We start from the raw sequence: 15,926 nt of genomic DNA on the forward strand, positions 1-15,926 counted from the left end.
AAAGGTTGTAGAAAGGTGTAGTAATGGTCTAGCACACATCTACCCAGTGAGACAAATTTTCCATTGTGAAAGCTACTATTCTTTAATTTGGTCTGAATGTAGAAAGCACAGAATTCCTTATCTGACGTTGTCAAAGTTGCTGGGATATGACATAGAAATTGGATCTTGTGAGTGCAGTGGATTTGGCACTAGGTCTCATTAAGGGCATTTAAATTTTGGTATGTCAGCCTTTCAGTGGGAGATTAAAGAAGATCCCTAAGGAGGATTTAAGATTCAGACCATTACAGCTATGATTTCCTTCAAAGCATGAAGCTTTGGGTATAATGGATATTTTTGTCCATCCAGCAAAAATTCCCCATCCTCAATGGGAAGGGGAGAGTAAATACTCATGGGTTTATTCTCAACCTTAAGAAATAGTTTAATTTCAGCTCTTTTCCCTAAAGATATGGAAGTGACTCTGGCCACAGAGAGTAATCACTGTCCCTGACATCACAAGGAACCCTCTGCTCCTCCTCACCAGTGTCTTTCAGAATGCCTAACACAAAGAATAGCTTCTTGATTTCTTTGTACCATTAGGCAGTGCCTCCTTCATTCCTTCAATCATCCATTCATTCAGTAAGCTGTTGTGCTGTGTGAGCAAAACAGGCAGGTTCTCTGGATTACAGCTGGGCAAGAGGGGGATCAGGATGCATAGGGAGGTGATCGCAGAGTCCCATGGAGAGCAGAAGGTGGCGTGAACGAAGACCCAGATGCTACCAGTAGTTCAGCGAGAGGCACACAGATTTGTAGTTCAGTTTGAGGACACCATTAATAGAACTCAGTGAGGAAGTGGAGACGGAAAGATGGTCCACTAGTGTCCAATAAAAGCAGCTTGGAAGATGCAGGTTCATGAGATCAGGCAGAGCACACACAGATTTTTTTTTTCTTCTGCAGCTCCAGCCATTCTTTGCCAGTGGTCTTTGTTTCTTTTTCTTTTTATATCCTTTAAATATTGAGGTTCTCAAGTAGTTTATCTCTGGCATCTTCTTCTCCCTGTGTGATTTCTTCCACATCTATGGCTTTACTATAAAGTAGATAACTCCTAAAGCCACATAGACAGAGCCCCATCTCCGTATTTCCCAACAAACTGGGATGCTTCTTAGGCATTTGAAATTCATTGTGTTGAAAACTGAGCCCCTCTTCTCCCTCTGCCATTCTCCCACTACCCCACTGCCTGGCCTTGAATTTGTCCTGCTCCTGTGTTCTCCACCTTGGTCACTGGATCACTAGCCTGCTGGTCCCCCAGATCTGTATCCTGGGGATCATCTTAGGCTTTTCTTCTGCTCTCACGGCTTTCTTTTTCTCACTGTATTTTATTGCTTTCCTAGCTTATATATTTCTCATCCATGTCATTGCTAAGCTGAGCACCCCCCTGTCTTTCAGCAGGTCCCTCAGTCAGTCTTGATCCCTGCTAGTCCACTTTCTGTGTGCTCCCAGACTGCTCTATTCTCTCCCCTAAAGCCGGGGGATGGCTTGCTTCTTTTAGAATGAAGCTTTTTACACAGTGTTTAGATCCTCCCATAATGTATTCCTGCTGGCAACAATTTCATTGCATTTGTTCTTCAGGGAAGTCATTTCTCCCTCTCCTTCACCCCTGTCTCATGACCCTCCTGTCTTTGTGCCCTGAATTGAAAGGCCTCCTCCTTCTTCCTTCTTCCTTCTTCCTTCTTCCTTCTTCACTTGACTTGTATGCACCCTTCCAATCCATCTAAAGCCTTGCTTTTCTCAGAACCTCCCCTGAGCCTTCAGGCTGATGCAGATCCCCCTTCTCTGTGTTTTCTTACCCCATCATTAGGCACTTTATACCCTGTGCTGTCACTATAAATTCTCTTGTCCTTCTCCCCAACCAGGCTACACATTCCTTGAGAGTGCGGACTCTTTCTTGATTTCTTCTGTGTGAGAGTACACAGATGAAGCACCAAGCATAGTGCACTGTTCACCATTATTTAGTTGAATTGGCAAACAAATTGTTTTATGTGCATTTTTCAGTGAAGATCTATGAGAAAAGTCTGTAAGCTGTGGTTCTGACTTTTTTGTTTGAAGAATACTTATTACTTATTAATACCCTTCAAATTGATTACACTGAAGATACAGAAAACTTTAACTGAATCTAATCTCAGTTATAAAGGATAAGACTATGAAATTCAGACATACTTCTGGAAATTACACACATTAACTAGTGTCCTCTCTTAATTTTGGAGGAGCATCCCATTAGACAGATTTTTTTTTACATTCATTGTAGGAGTGTATAGGAGTGTAAATAGCTTTCTAAAGCATGGATATTTAGCAACATTCGTATGTCATTTTATTTATTTATTTATTTATTTATCTATTTATATATATATTTTTTTATTATTTTAGAGAGATAGAGACTGAGAATTTAAAGTAGGCCCTATGCTCAGCATGGAGCCTTATGCAGGGCCTGATCCCATGAGTCTGGGATCATGACCTCAGCTGAAATCAAGAGTCAGATGCTCAACCAACTGAGCCACCCAGGCACCCTTATATGTCACTTAAATAAGGGAATTACCATCCTGGGAAACCTAGTCATGAGAGAATAAGAACAATAGCAAGAATAGGAAAGAATTAGGGAGAGCTCTAATGTTTGTTTGTCTTCCCTTCCACCAGAATATAACCTTCATGGGGGTAGGAAGATGATCAGGTTCATTCTGCAGTCCCAATGCCAAGCACATTGCTTAGTGCATACACTGTGAAGAAGAAAGGAAGGAAAGAAAATAGAAGTAAAAAATGTGGGGATTGGCAGATATGGGAGCAACAAAGGATACATTTTTAAATATATATGAGCAGCTTGCTCTTATGCATGACACACCAGCTAAAGCTCAATTTTCACTTGTTGGGTGTACCAGATACTGTGTGTGGGCACTCAGGTCAGTGCTTACCTTTCTTTATCCACGTCTCTACATCTGGAGCAGGAAGCCGGTTACCTACACTTCCCAGACTTTTTAGCCAGATGGCTTATGAGATTCTGCCAGCGGAAGGTACTAATGGGAGAGTAAAAGGTGGGAGAAAGGGAAAAGCTACTTTATTTTCCAGCTCTGGGCAGCAGCAGCAGCAAAGAAAGCCATGCCAGTGGGCAGCAAGTGTCTCTCCTGGTTCTTGTTCAACAGCCGGATTCTGACACTTGGCAGTGAACATGAGCCATGGGGACATCATTTCCCTTAGCTCCTCTAGGAGCTTCTGTAATTACTAATTTCTGAATATTTTGTATTTTGAGCCCCCTAATCCCTCTATCACCTTTGTAACCAATTACCTGTACTATTAAATCCCCTCTGTAATATCTGGAATACTTTGCACTTTCCTAGTTAGAAACTGGCTGCTACATCTACACTGACAATTAGACATCAACAAATGAACAAATCAATATATGCACAAATCCATTTTTGGTTAAAGGAGTATGTACAGTGCCACTTTGAACTGTGAAATGCATTTGAAATCAAACAACACATGAAATAAAGAGACAAGTGACTAGCAACAGGTATATTAAGTATAATTTCCATTCAGCAGTAGAGATGTGTTTAAAATCAGAAGCATATAATGGTAAGATAGTACAGAGAGATACAGTGAAGTCAGAAGGCCCCCAAGCCAGGGCATCTGCTAGCCAGCTCTCTGTCATTGGCAGCTCACATCAACTCCTTTGCCTCAGTTTCATTCTCCTTAAAATAAAAAGGGCCAAATTAAGTCAAATCTCAGTATGCTGCTTTATTTCTTAAAGTTTATTTATTCATGTTGAGAGAACAAGAAATCACATGTGAGCAGGGGAGGGGCAGAGAGCGAGGGAGAGAGAGAATCCCAAGCATGCTCCACACTTAGCACAGAGCCCAGTGCAGGGCTCAATCCCACGAACCATGAGATCATGACCTGGGCCAAAATCAAGAGACAAGGCACCGACTGAGGCACCTACTGCCCCGAATCTTAGTATGCTTCAAAGACTAGAATTTTAAGGATGTATGCCTTTGAGTCAAATCTTCCTTGGACAGCTGGGCAGGAAAATCCTCTATTTATGTGGAGAGCCTGAGCTTGGCTGGAGCTTCCAATTAGCCTGACCATGAAATGCATGTCTGTGTGCAGACCTCTGTTAGCACATCCTGAGTACCTTCCATTCCCAGATGTTTGTCTTCATTGTGTTTACAGGAGCCATTTCAAAAGCTGTGGATGCCAAGTCATTGCCATGGCAGTGACCTCTTAAGACCCTTCACGTTATACTCACAAATGCAATAAAGCAGGTTCATGCATGGTGCATATGATGAAATTAATAGGATTGTGCCAGGAATCTGTCACCTTATTAAATGCAAAAGAATAGTTCTAGACATTGCAAGCCTGTTTTTTACTGGCAAGTTCATTCTGTTATATTATTTTTGATTTATGTCCCTTAATGTGTTCCCTCATCATCATATATATTTTGTTAATATTAATGTATTTATGCATCTTGAAATTGCCTAATTAATCCCTTACTTTCCCAATGAGTTATGTAAGTTGGTGAATTTATATGATAAATATTGCAATGAAGAAGACACAACAATGGAGCATAAAATACTAACTTAATTTACCACACACATAACAAAGAAGTTTAGGCTATGATTTCCCCTCTGAAATTAACTAATATTTCTTACTGCTTTTCCTAATTAAAACTTATCCCTTTCCTACATCCTAGGGGTACTATTTTTATTCCTACACATATTTAAGAGCTACTCTGCACCAAGTCATTACATTGGGTATTTTGGAGGTTACTAAACAAAACAACACAAGATCTCTCAACCTCATCACTATTGACATTTGGGGCCTGATAAGCCTTTGTTATGGGGGCTGTTGTCCTAGAGGCTGTGTAGCAGCATCCCTGGTCTCTATTCACTAGATGCCAATTGCACCATTCTCCCTGCAGTTGTGACAACCAAAAATATCTCTAGATATTGCTAAATATCCCCAGGGGTATGTGTCAGAATCGTTCCCCGCCCTGTTTTGATCATTGCTGCGTACTCAGTACTTAGTACAGTGTTTGGTACAAAGTAGATCCTAAATAATACATGTCGAATGTTGAATGAATAAATACACAAATAACCAAACAGGCCAAAAAAGAGGTACAGACGAAACACAGTAAGGGTCTGGAAGAGGAGTGGGTTGCTCCTGGAGGGGCAGGGGTCCAGGAAGAGGGTTTCTAGAGGAGATACCATAGGGAAAACGAGGCCAGGAGAACTTCCTAAGTAGAAATGCTCTAGACATGGACAAGGGTGAGCTGGGAGAAGAGATTAACTATTGTGTAAGGTGGGCAGAGGGTAGGTTGGGGACAGGGCAGAAGGGACTTGGATTTAGTCATAGTGGGTCTGGAATGGCAGATCTGAGTTAAACCAGGTTCAGAAAACCATGGGAAACTAATCATAGCAGTGATTGAGCAGGGATGTAGCATATCTCCTACCAGCTGGAATCCTAGCCTGGTGATGGTATATAGGGTAGAGAGACACTGGAGATGGAGAAACCAGTTGGGATATTTTTATAGTGTTTAAAAAAAAAGGCATCAACTAGGCTTATGAGAGGCACAGGAGTTGTGAGGACAAGTGGGTTGATCAGGAAGGATTTGAGGTAGTGTACTAGTTCCTTCCTGTGGTGGTGTAATACCCAAGCTCCTTCGCAGGACATTTAAGGCCCTTCTTGACTCTCCACCCTCTTCTCCCATCATATTCGCTATCGATCACTCTCACCCTCCTCCTCCCAGCCTCTTCTTAGACTCAGCTGATGCTTATTTCCTGCAGTATTAAACCAGAGTCTTTCCAACAATATCTGTCCTTCACAGTCTTTCTGGAACACTCTCTTTACCTTCATATGCCAGGAAAATGATTATTCACCCTTCCAAATGCTATTCAGGTGCCTTCACTTTCTTTTTTTTTTTTTAATTTTTAAAATGTTTATTTATTTTTAAGAGACAGACAGACCGTGAGCAGGGGAGGGGCAGGGAGAGAGGGAGACATAGAATCCGAAGCAGGTTCCAGGCTCTGAGTTTTCAGCACAGAGCCTGACTCAGAGCTCGAACCCACAAACTGCAAGATCATGACCTGAGCTGAAGTTGGACGCTTAACTGACTGAGCCACCCAGGCGCCTCCAGGTGCCTTCACTTTCACAAAACATATTTGGATCACTCAGGGTGGAGTGAACACTCTCCTATATCTTGTATATATTTATATTTTTACACAGATCACATTGTTTTAGTCTTCTACTAAACTGTTAGCTCCTTGAGAGTAGGAACTATGACTTATTCCATTTGTATTTTTTTCTGTTTGTTGGCACTAGTGACTAGTGACTAATAATTATAAAATTATATAATTTTATAATGTTTATAAAATAAGATTCTTCAGGTTGGTGCTTAGGAAGTTACTAGTAGTTTTCTAGAAGAGTTTTAGTGGAGTAGCAAGGGTGGAAGTTGGTTAAGTAAATGTGGAGGGCTGCAGGGTAAGACAGAGGTGAGAAGCAGAGGCATTGGTGGAGATGACTGTCAAGAAGTGTGGGGGCAAATTCCTAGCAGTGCTATTGCTGAGTCATAGGGGAGTTCTATTGTTAGTTTCCTGAGGAAACTCCACNAGGAAGGGGGATGGACATGGAAGAGGACACTTGTGGGGATGAGCACTGGGTGTTATGTGGAAACTAATGTGACAATAAACTATTTGTAAAAAAAAAAAGAAAAGAAAAACAGAAAAAAAAAAAAGAAGATGTGGTTTATCTATACCATGGAATACTACATGGCAATGAGAAACAATGAAATCTGGCCACGTGTAGCAACATGGATGGACCTTGAGGGTGTTATGCTGAGCGAAATAAGTCAGGCAGAGATGGACAAATATCATATGTTTGCATGTATAGGAGGATTCGGAGGAACTTAACTGAGGAACAAGGGGGAGAAGGGGGGAAATGGGGGAAAGGGAGAGAGGCAAACCATGAGAGACTCTTGAATGCTGACAAAAACTGAGGGCTGAGACTGATGGATGTGGGGGGGAGGAGGGATGGGCATGGAGGAGTACACTTGTGGGGATGAGCACTGGGTGTTATGTGGAAACTAATTTGATAATAAACTATTTGTAAAAAAAAAAAAAAGTGTGGGGGCAAAGGGCAAGCATAGCGATCAAGCTTGTGAACTCTGGAGTCAGGGTGTTCAGTTTAAACCCTGGCTGTACCACCTACTAGTGTGGATAAGTCCCTTAACTTCTCTATACCCTTTTCCTCATTTGTAAAAAATGGGCAAGATAATATAGTACCTTCCTTATAGCATTGCTGGTGAATGAGTTAATGCACATAAAGGGCTTAGAATAGTACCTGACACATAATGAGTGCTTCATAGCTATTCATTTTTGGAAAAGCAGACTAGACAACAGTGAGACAGCAAGGTGGGGGAAGTGTTGGTTGGGTGGTTGGTTTTCTGCTTGGACGATTTAGCATATTTGTAGGCTGAGGGGGAAAGGGATGGGTACAAGGGAGGGATTGGCAGCAGGCAAAAGGGGGGAAGATAGTTAATGGATAAAGCTTCACTAGAGCAGCAAGCCGTGCTCTGAGACTGGAGAGAAGCAAGAGATGTGTAAAGAAGCTCGGGGAGAAAGGGGCAGATGAAAGAACACACTGGAATATCACTTCTTTTTGTGTGAGATATGCGAGACTTATTGTATCTATTGAGTTTTGCAGGTAGATTCTGTTCCTCTTCACAGCACTTCTCTTATGAAAATTTTAAAGCCATTTTTCCTTGCATGCATGTGCGATGATGTCAGTTATTAATTATAGTTTATAATAACATTCAAATCAACCTAATTGAGACTGGCTTATATCTGTTATGGAACTCGATACTATGCTGCTATAGCAAGGAACGAAGAGCTCTTTGGTATGACCACCAAGAGCTAATGTTGAGTAAGAAAAGTGAAGTGTCTAACAGTGGCACATCACGTTACCATTTTAAAACCACTTATTGTAAGGAAAAGAGGAAGGAAAAAAAATCTAAAAGGCATATTCATAGATGCCTAAAATATCCCTCATGTATACAAAAAAATTGGTTGCCCTCAGGGGGAAGGAACTCACTGGCTGGGGACTAGGGTGGAAGGAAGATTTCTCACTATGTGTCTTGTTAAACTCTTTGAATTCAGAACATGACAATGCACTCTATATGCAACAAGAATTAAATTTAAAAATTGCAAATTCTACAAATGGTTCCAGTTCTATTCCTGATGTTTGGTTTGGTTTCTTGGGGCTTCCGGATATAACCAGAATAAGACAAGCCTAATAACAGTATTAAGCACACCTGCTGTTTATGACCCCAAACATCTTCTCTGGAAAGACATTGCCATGGAGAACAAGTCACCTTGTTTTGTTGAGCACCACAGTTGTTGGTACTTGTGGGTTTGGGAGGAGGTGCCCTGAAGCAGCAGAATTTCCCTGATAGGAAAGACATTCTTAGACTAATCTCAGACAGAATAACTGAGGAGTTTGGAATAGGAGAGAGTAGGAGCAAGCCAGATGGGTGCAGGGATGGGGTTGCCTATGAGACACTGAAGACTAGGGCAGCCAGACTGACCAAGACACAATTTTATTCTCTTTCTCTCTTGTATAGAACATGATGCCACTTCCTTGTGATCCTCACGTCTTCATTCTGCTACAGGTAATGGTTGTGGATATCTTTCATAGGGTTGCTGGGGGCAACCCATTTGCTGGGGGCAGCAAATGAGATCATCCACATAGGAGTCTGATCTGTAATAAGCACTCAGTAAATCTTAGTTGTCAATAATAAGTAAAATGGTTTGAACTTGTTTTGAAGGCAGGAATTTTGGAGGTTGGGTACCCAGTTTGGGTCAGTTCCAGAGTGGAGGGTCAGTTCCAGAGTGGAGATCAAGGGATACAGAGTGAAAAAACTTCGGTGAAAGCAGGGACTTGGAGGCTAAGGACAATATAAAAGTGTAAGCCCGTGGGAAGCTGAGAAATTTTGAGGAGAGACCTTTGGACTTTGGTAAAAGGGTGTGTGAATCCATCTCTTCTATATCTCAGGTGGCTGTAAAAAACCTAGCTAACATATGAGTTAGAGCCAACCAGCGCCCCAAGTTCATATGGTTCTGGTAATTACAGTGGGATTTCCCATGTGTCATGACTGGAACTCAGGACCTGCATTGACCCCAGGCAGATATTTGGGGGACTGTAAGGGAAGAGTCTGTCCTTGCTGCTCATTTCACATTTTATAGCTGACTTTAATGTGATCCATCCTAATGAAGACCATGTTTACAAACCAGAATTATCTACTTTTCATAGAAATCATTGCCATGGTTTTACAGCTTGAAAACGAAGGCAGTTCCAGGAGCCCACCCAAACATATCCAGCACTTCTGGGTGTCTGTTACATATAGAACATGGAGGTCTGATTACCCTCATTTCTAATGGCCAAAGGTCATTTCTAATGGCCAAAGTTCACCAGGATTTCATACAATTATTTAAATTCCTGTCTTCAGAAGGAGGTGCTTCTGGGGGAATTACATGATACTACCAGTAGCTGCTGTGTAGACTTAAACTAAATTCAGGTTATTGGAAAATGTTTTTTTAAATTTTTTAAATGTTTTATTTATTTCTGAGAGAGAGAGAGAAAGAGAGACAGCGTGAGCAGGGGAGGGTCAGAGAGAGAGGGAGAAACAGAATCAGCCTCCAGGCTTTGAGCTGTCAGCACAGAGCCCGACACGGTGTTCAAACCCACGAACTGTGAGATCATGACCTGAGCCAAACTCGGACACTTAACCAACTGAGCCACCCAGGCGCCCTGGAAAATGTTTTTATGAGTTAAAAAATGAATGTTACCGAGCATCGTTTCATGTGTCTGTTGGCCATCTGGATGTCCTCTTTGGAGAAGTGTCTGTTCATGTNTGTTACCTCCTGTCTCAATCATCTGAATGCTGTTGTCATTGCCCCCCAATTTTTAACCCATCTTTGGTTCTGCCACAGGTTGTGTCTTACGGGTATTTCTTAAAGCAGGATCACCTGATTATCCACATTTATTTCCCTGAGGCTATAATGCCATGTGTAAGTGCAGCCAAGGGTGATGATTTGGAGTCACAAAACCATGTAGCTGGCTAATTTGGGATGTCCCAGGGATTTCTATATAGAGGCTTTTCCATTAGAAAGATTTATTTTTAAATGCCCTTACCTCTGGAAAAGTGTTGTGCTTTAAAACCCCCTCCCTCTCAATCCATTTTTTCTCCTATCCATTTTCTTTTGGTCCATCTATCATTCAATCTATCCTTTAGTGTTTATTGTACCCTTTAAAAAAGGCAATTTGTAAGTAAGGAGAGCAGGTAGTGGCCTAACGACATACTTAAGAGTATTTCTCACCTTGACCTGATCTGGAACTGACGTCTTGGTTTTTATGTGTAGTCCCTGACCCTTCTTTGTAAAAGGAGGCATATCTTGGCAGCAGGAGACTGTGGTCAGGAGATCTCAGTAGCGTTGGCTCCTTACTCCAGGCAAGGACTCCCACATTTCAGCCTGGGCAAGCTCCTCCTGGATGGATCCTTTCACAATCTTGGAACATGTCCACTATGGCAGCCTCATCCCATTACAGTGCAGGTTCCAGGCATTTGTCACAGTGAACTCATATGCCCCCAAACGGATCAGTGTCTCTGTGAAATTTGACAATTGGCAGCCTCCTGGCAGAGTGAGTCTCAGAAAGTCTGCTTCAGCTGGGTGATTAAGCTCTGGCTGTTCTCCATTTTGGACCAGGCTTGGATGCAGCGGGTGGCTGGTGTATCAGAGTCATGCATTTGTACATTCCACACGTATTAAGCACCCTCTGTGAGCCAGGCACTCTGAGCCACTGAATATTGGAAGGTGATCAAGACCCCTCCAGTTGCTCCCACTCAGTGGCTGGAGCTCTGTACTCATTTGGAGATGGGCCTGAGAGCCCTCTGACCCTTCTGGGGCTAACTAGGCCCTTACTTGGTGGGAATGGTAGAGGATCCTCAGAGACCGACCTAGAGTTGGCCAAACGGTTGTGCTTTCTACTCCTAGGAAAGGACCACGTTACAGTGGGGGAGGGAGTGACTTTCCACCCTCCTCGTTGGGATTAGAACAGTTTGGCCTGAGCTCCTACAGGGGCTTTGTGGATTTGGCCTGTGCAGTCTGGACAGGCAGCAGAGCTTTGGATCTAGGACTCTGAGGGGAGGAGTGAATGTGGCCAGAGAGATGCATTCAGAGCCAGAGACTTGATCACAGACCAGGGTAAGATAAAAGCAAGGTCATAGGACAGATGAGGACCAGCAAGAGGGGCAGAAAGTGTGGGTGCAGGGGCAACTGGGTGGCTTAGTCGGTTAAGTGTCCGACTTTTGCTTAGGTCATGATCTCGCGGTTCATGGGTTCGAGCCCTGCGTCGGGCTCTGTGCCGACTGCCAGCTCAGAGCCTGGAGCCTGTTTCAGAGTCTGTGACTCCCTCTCTCTCTGACCCTGCTCTGCTCATGCTGTCTCTCTCTCTCTCCTAGAAATAAATAAAACATTAAAAAAAAAAAAGAAGAAGAAAGTGTGGGTGCAGGACCCAAGAGAAGAAGTAGGTTTGGGTTGGGGTGAGCACTGGGTGTTGTATGGAAACCAACTTGACAATAAACTATTTAAGGGGGAAAAAAAAAAAAAGATCTGGCCCTCCTGGCAGGAAGGGTTAGCTCTTTTCCCCTTATATTCTCTGCATCCAGTGTGGTCCTTACTACAAATGCTCATTAATTTGAATTAAATTCCATAGACAATTTTTTAAAACCCACTGTCTATCTATCGTAATATGTATTAAATCCAGGCCAACAAGCCGCCACTACCTGAGGTGTAAAGAATGGAGGAAGAGGCAGTCTTTATACACTGGCTTCCGCCATGCATGGGGCTGAGCCCCTCACCTTTATTATCTCACTGAAGCCTTTAAAGAACCCCACGAAGTGGAGAAGACCATCCCCAGGGAGACGAGGAAACAGCTTCAGAGAAGTTATTTGCCCACGTTCACATGACTGTGATGTGCTGAGGATGGGACTACAGTGTGTAGGAGTCCAGGTTGGTCTGATTTTCAACACCCAAATCTCTTCCTCAAACCACCCTGAAAACCCAAGGGGAGCAAAGGTTTTCATGTTTGTGCTGCTGGCATTGGGCCTGAATGGGGAAAGCAGTCAATTAATACGTTTTTGATGAATGAATGAATGAGCAAGTGATGAGTGAGTAGTGGATGGAGCTGCGTCTTTGTTCATGAATATGTGATTGATGAGTCCTTGGCCATGGAGTTCGCACACATGAGGCAGACGGAGACTCAGGTTTTGAGGTCTTACCAATAAAAGGCAGGGATCATATTTTCTATTTCTTTGATGTTCTATATTCAGTACGCGCTGCATTAATTCCCTATATATAATAATGCTCCTGCAACCAGAACTCTATCACAAACAGCTGGGGTCTCTAAAAGACAGCAACACAGTGGTTCAAACCCAGTGGAGGTTTTGAGCACTTGTTCAGATATGAGGGGAGTGCTTGAGACTTTTTCTTCCTTTATCTGAGCCACCTTTACTAACTCACAGTATTGAAAGATTACAAGGTCATTTCTGATGTTTCTGGGACTCCTTGCTACTCTCTTCTTGAAAGCAATTTAAAATCTGTCTGCTCACATGCACATTTTTTACAAACAAAAGTTTATTTGCTATATATAGAAAAATGCCACCAGAGGACTAATTTGGCAGCTTTGTTGATTACCCATTGTAATGAGCCTTATTACATAATTAAAAGAATTTTTTTCCCTAACTGCATTTCACTACTAATTAACATTTTACACATTTTGCAGTGGACACTTTGGGTTGAATTGGAAACATAATTATGTCATTTCTATGCAAAGAGGAGCTTATGAATTATTAATTAATATTAAATCTGTTGATTAAAGGCTAATTCATAAGTAAACATATTACAGCTCACCATGTATTGCTCTCTAGATGCTTTCATTTGTGATTTCTATGGACCCTTGTCCCTAGACAAGTATCAGGGCAAGCACTAAAGAAAGACAGAAGCTGGCCACATAGCTTGCAGGGAACAAAAGTAATCCATTTCAAACTCTTTTTTTTTTAATGTTTATTTATTTTTGAGAGAGAGACAGAGTGTGAGCAGGGGAGGGGCAGAGAGAGGAGAGGGAAACACAGAATCTGAAGCAGGTTCCAGGCTCCAAGCTGCCAGCACAGAGCCTGACGTGAGGCTCAAAACCATGAAGGCATGAGATCATGACCTGAGCCAAAACCAAGAGTCAGATGCATAACCAACTGATCCATCCAGGTGCCCCAACCATGGGTTATCTTTGATTTACCTTGACCTGGCAGCTCTTTTGCTGACCTGTCCTTCACAAATGTTCCATGTCACAGTGTGTGTGTGTGTGTGTGTGTGTGTGTGTGTGTGTGTGTGTGTATGTTTTGCTTTCCTTTGTAGTAAGAGTTACTTTCTGCTGCTTGGGGAGATCCAAGCTAAGAATTACTGGGTAATATTATGTTACTTTCTACATCACTGTTTTAAAAAATTCACACACACTCCCATTGTTGGCAACATTAGTACTTGTATGTGTTTAGTAGGATTGTTTACATCCTTTGCTTTATTTGACCTACATAATTCCCATGGAAGAGAAGAAAAAATTGTTATTCTAATTTTATTCATAAATGAATATATCACAAACAAGCTAGATAGCTTGGCCCTTGTCTTACAGCTAGTTACTCTTGAAGGCGGGAACTGACCTGGGTCTTTAGCTTCTGTGTATAGCTCTTCTCAGGACATCTAACCCTATGAGCCTTCACTCCATCCCCTTCTTCCCCCACATATGCCCATTGGGTGAAAGGGGAGCATGTGGGAAAGCCCAGGTTTTAGACTTTATGTCCCTTCTCTCTGAATATTTCTCCAACCCAGTTGATCCATTCTTTCCAATAGAGTTCTCACGGCCGGTTAGAGTATAATCATCCCTAGAATGAACACCATATCACATCATCAAAGTCACTTACCCTACAGTGGTTGAGGTTAATGATTCCTTTCCCAAGAGGATATTTTTATGGAAGTGAAGTAAGCATCACTGATCTGGCTTGTACAGATGTGGGGGTCCAAGATGTTTCTTCACAGCGAATATAGAGCTACTAACTGCAGCAGGACCCTCAGGTTCTAACCTGACATAAGCTGGTCACAGAGCTGAATGACTTGATCTCACAGGAGCATTGCTGGTAAGAAAGGCTCCACTGGTCAGGCGCCTGGGTGGCTCAGTCTGTTAAGTGTCTGACTTCAGCTTAGGTCATGATCTTGCGGTCCTTGGGTTTGAGCCCTGCATTGGGCTCTGTGCTGACAGCTCAGAGCCTGGAGCTTGCTTTGGATTCTGTGTCCCCCTTTCTCTCTGCCCCTCCCCTGCTCATGCTCTGTCTCTCTGTCTCTCTCTCTCTCTCTCTCTCTCTCTCTCTCTCTCAAAAATAAATAAACTTAAAAAAAAAAGCAAGGCTCCAGTTGAGACCTTTGGAGGTCAGAGACAGATGGAGGGATCTAGATGTCCCTTTGGACTGGCTCTGGTCACATGTGATGGCCCCTCTTCATTTCTCCCACCTTAACTTGCAGACAAAATGTATCCCTAACTCCTGACTTGGGGGGCCAAGGCCTTGTCATTAAAACTGGAATTGCAGCTTTGATATGAGGATACAGACGACTGTGGCCTTTTGCCCAGGAAATGATGCTGTCCATCAGTCCTATCTGGATTTTCATATTGCCGTCCAAACTGCTGCAGTAACAAGCCTCATCATTCCAGAGCAAAGCCTCAGCTCTCTGGTCTGCTCTTCTACCAGCTGTCCTATTGGAGACCCCTATGCTGTTGATTACACTAGACCTCCTAGTTGGGCATACCCCTTTCCCACAGATCATGGCTTGTGCTTCTCCCTTTCCCTACCTCATCCTCTTCCCAGCCATGGACAGTTCAAAATAGGACCTCAAAGTGTCCTGGCCCAGATAGTTTGTATAAAATTTTAACAGTTTCAACAAGGGAAGATCTTGTGGTAGGGGGATATGGTCATATACCCTGCTTTTGGTTTCCATTTGCCTTTATGAGAAATGGGTGTACTCCTTTCTTAGATTCTTCTGTAGCATCAAAATTATTCACGCATGGTTCCTGAAACTTAAACGGATATTCTAGAATCGCTTACTGAATGAATGAATGAATGAATGAACCTGAAGTCTAAAAATTCCAGCACCCCAAATTCCGTAAAGACCATCCTACCTCCATTGCTTTCTCCTCTGCCTCAGTGCACTTACTGCCAAAATGTCTCTCCAGTGCACCCTTCAACCAGCCTCTGAGGTCTTCCTGTGTTCACTCAGTACCTGGAAGGGGATCTAATCTGAAGGTCCAAGACAGATTCCCTTGAGTCCTCTGCCGCTGAGCTTGGCCTGACGTGTTCTTGGCAGTGGAATGGAGCTTAGGCCCTGGTCGAACGCCCAGCTGTCACAATTTCACTCCCAGTGTAGGGCCCAGGAGAGAGAACTGAGGAGGGTTATTATATAGGAGCTCAGAATACTTTAATTTGACCCAACCTCGTGTTGATCCTAGGAGATGGCACAGATAAGAAAGTAACCAGGATCCTACAGAAATAAGACCCCCCAAGGTTTAGCAGGTACAATTGGAAGAAAAGTCTAAGCTCTTCTAGAACATAACCCAGTCTTCCTCCCAGACATAGCAAAAGAACTAAAGCCAGCGAGAGTGAGCTCTGGTACTGTTATAATCCACTCTGTCAGCTTTGCCTCATCTTTCTCCAGCATGTACTATGCATTCATTCTTCTAAAATGTTTTCCTCCTTGTTCATGATTCAACCTGCATCCATGCTCATGATGAATCCCAAAGTACAGCCTAGCCCACCT

At 42.9% G+C, this 15,926-nt stretch overlaps 1 long non-coding RNA gene across 1 annotated transcript in view; it reads left to right on the top strand.

Moving 5' to 3' along the window:
* LOC144235720 (uncharacterized) overlaps positions 1–15,926 on the top strand; it is a 114,999-nt gene that overhangs the window by 91,479 nt on the left and 7,594 nt on the right. Inside the window, exons 4-5 of the long non-coding RNA XR_013336300.1 lie at positions 8,636–8,683; positions 11,839–12,083. This is a non-coding gene — a long non-coding RNA (uncharacterized LOC144235720). The remainder of the gene's footprint in view (positions 1–8,635; positions 8,684–11,838; positions 12,084–15,926) is intronic.

Source organism: Crocuta crocuta, unplaced genomic scaffold, assembly GCF_008692635.1.
Source record: "Crocuta crocuta isolate KB4526 unplaced genomic scaffold, BGI_CrCroc_1.0 scaffold10, whole genome shotgun sequence".
Taxonomy (NCBI): Eukaryota; Metazoa; Chordata; class Mammalia; order Carnivora; family Hyaenidae; genus Crocuta; species Crocuta crocuta.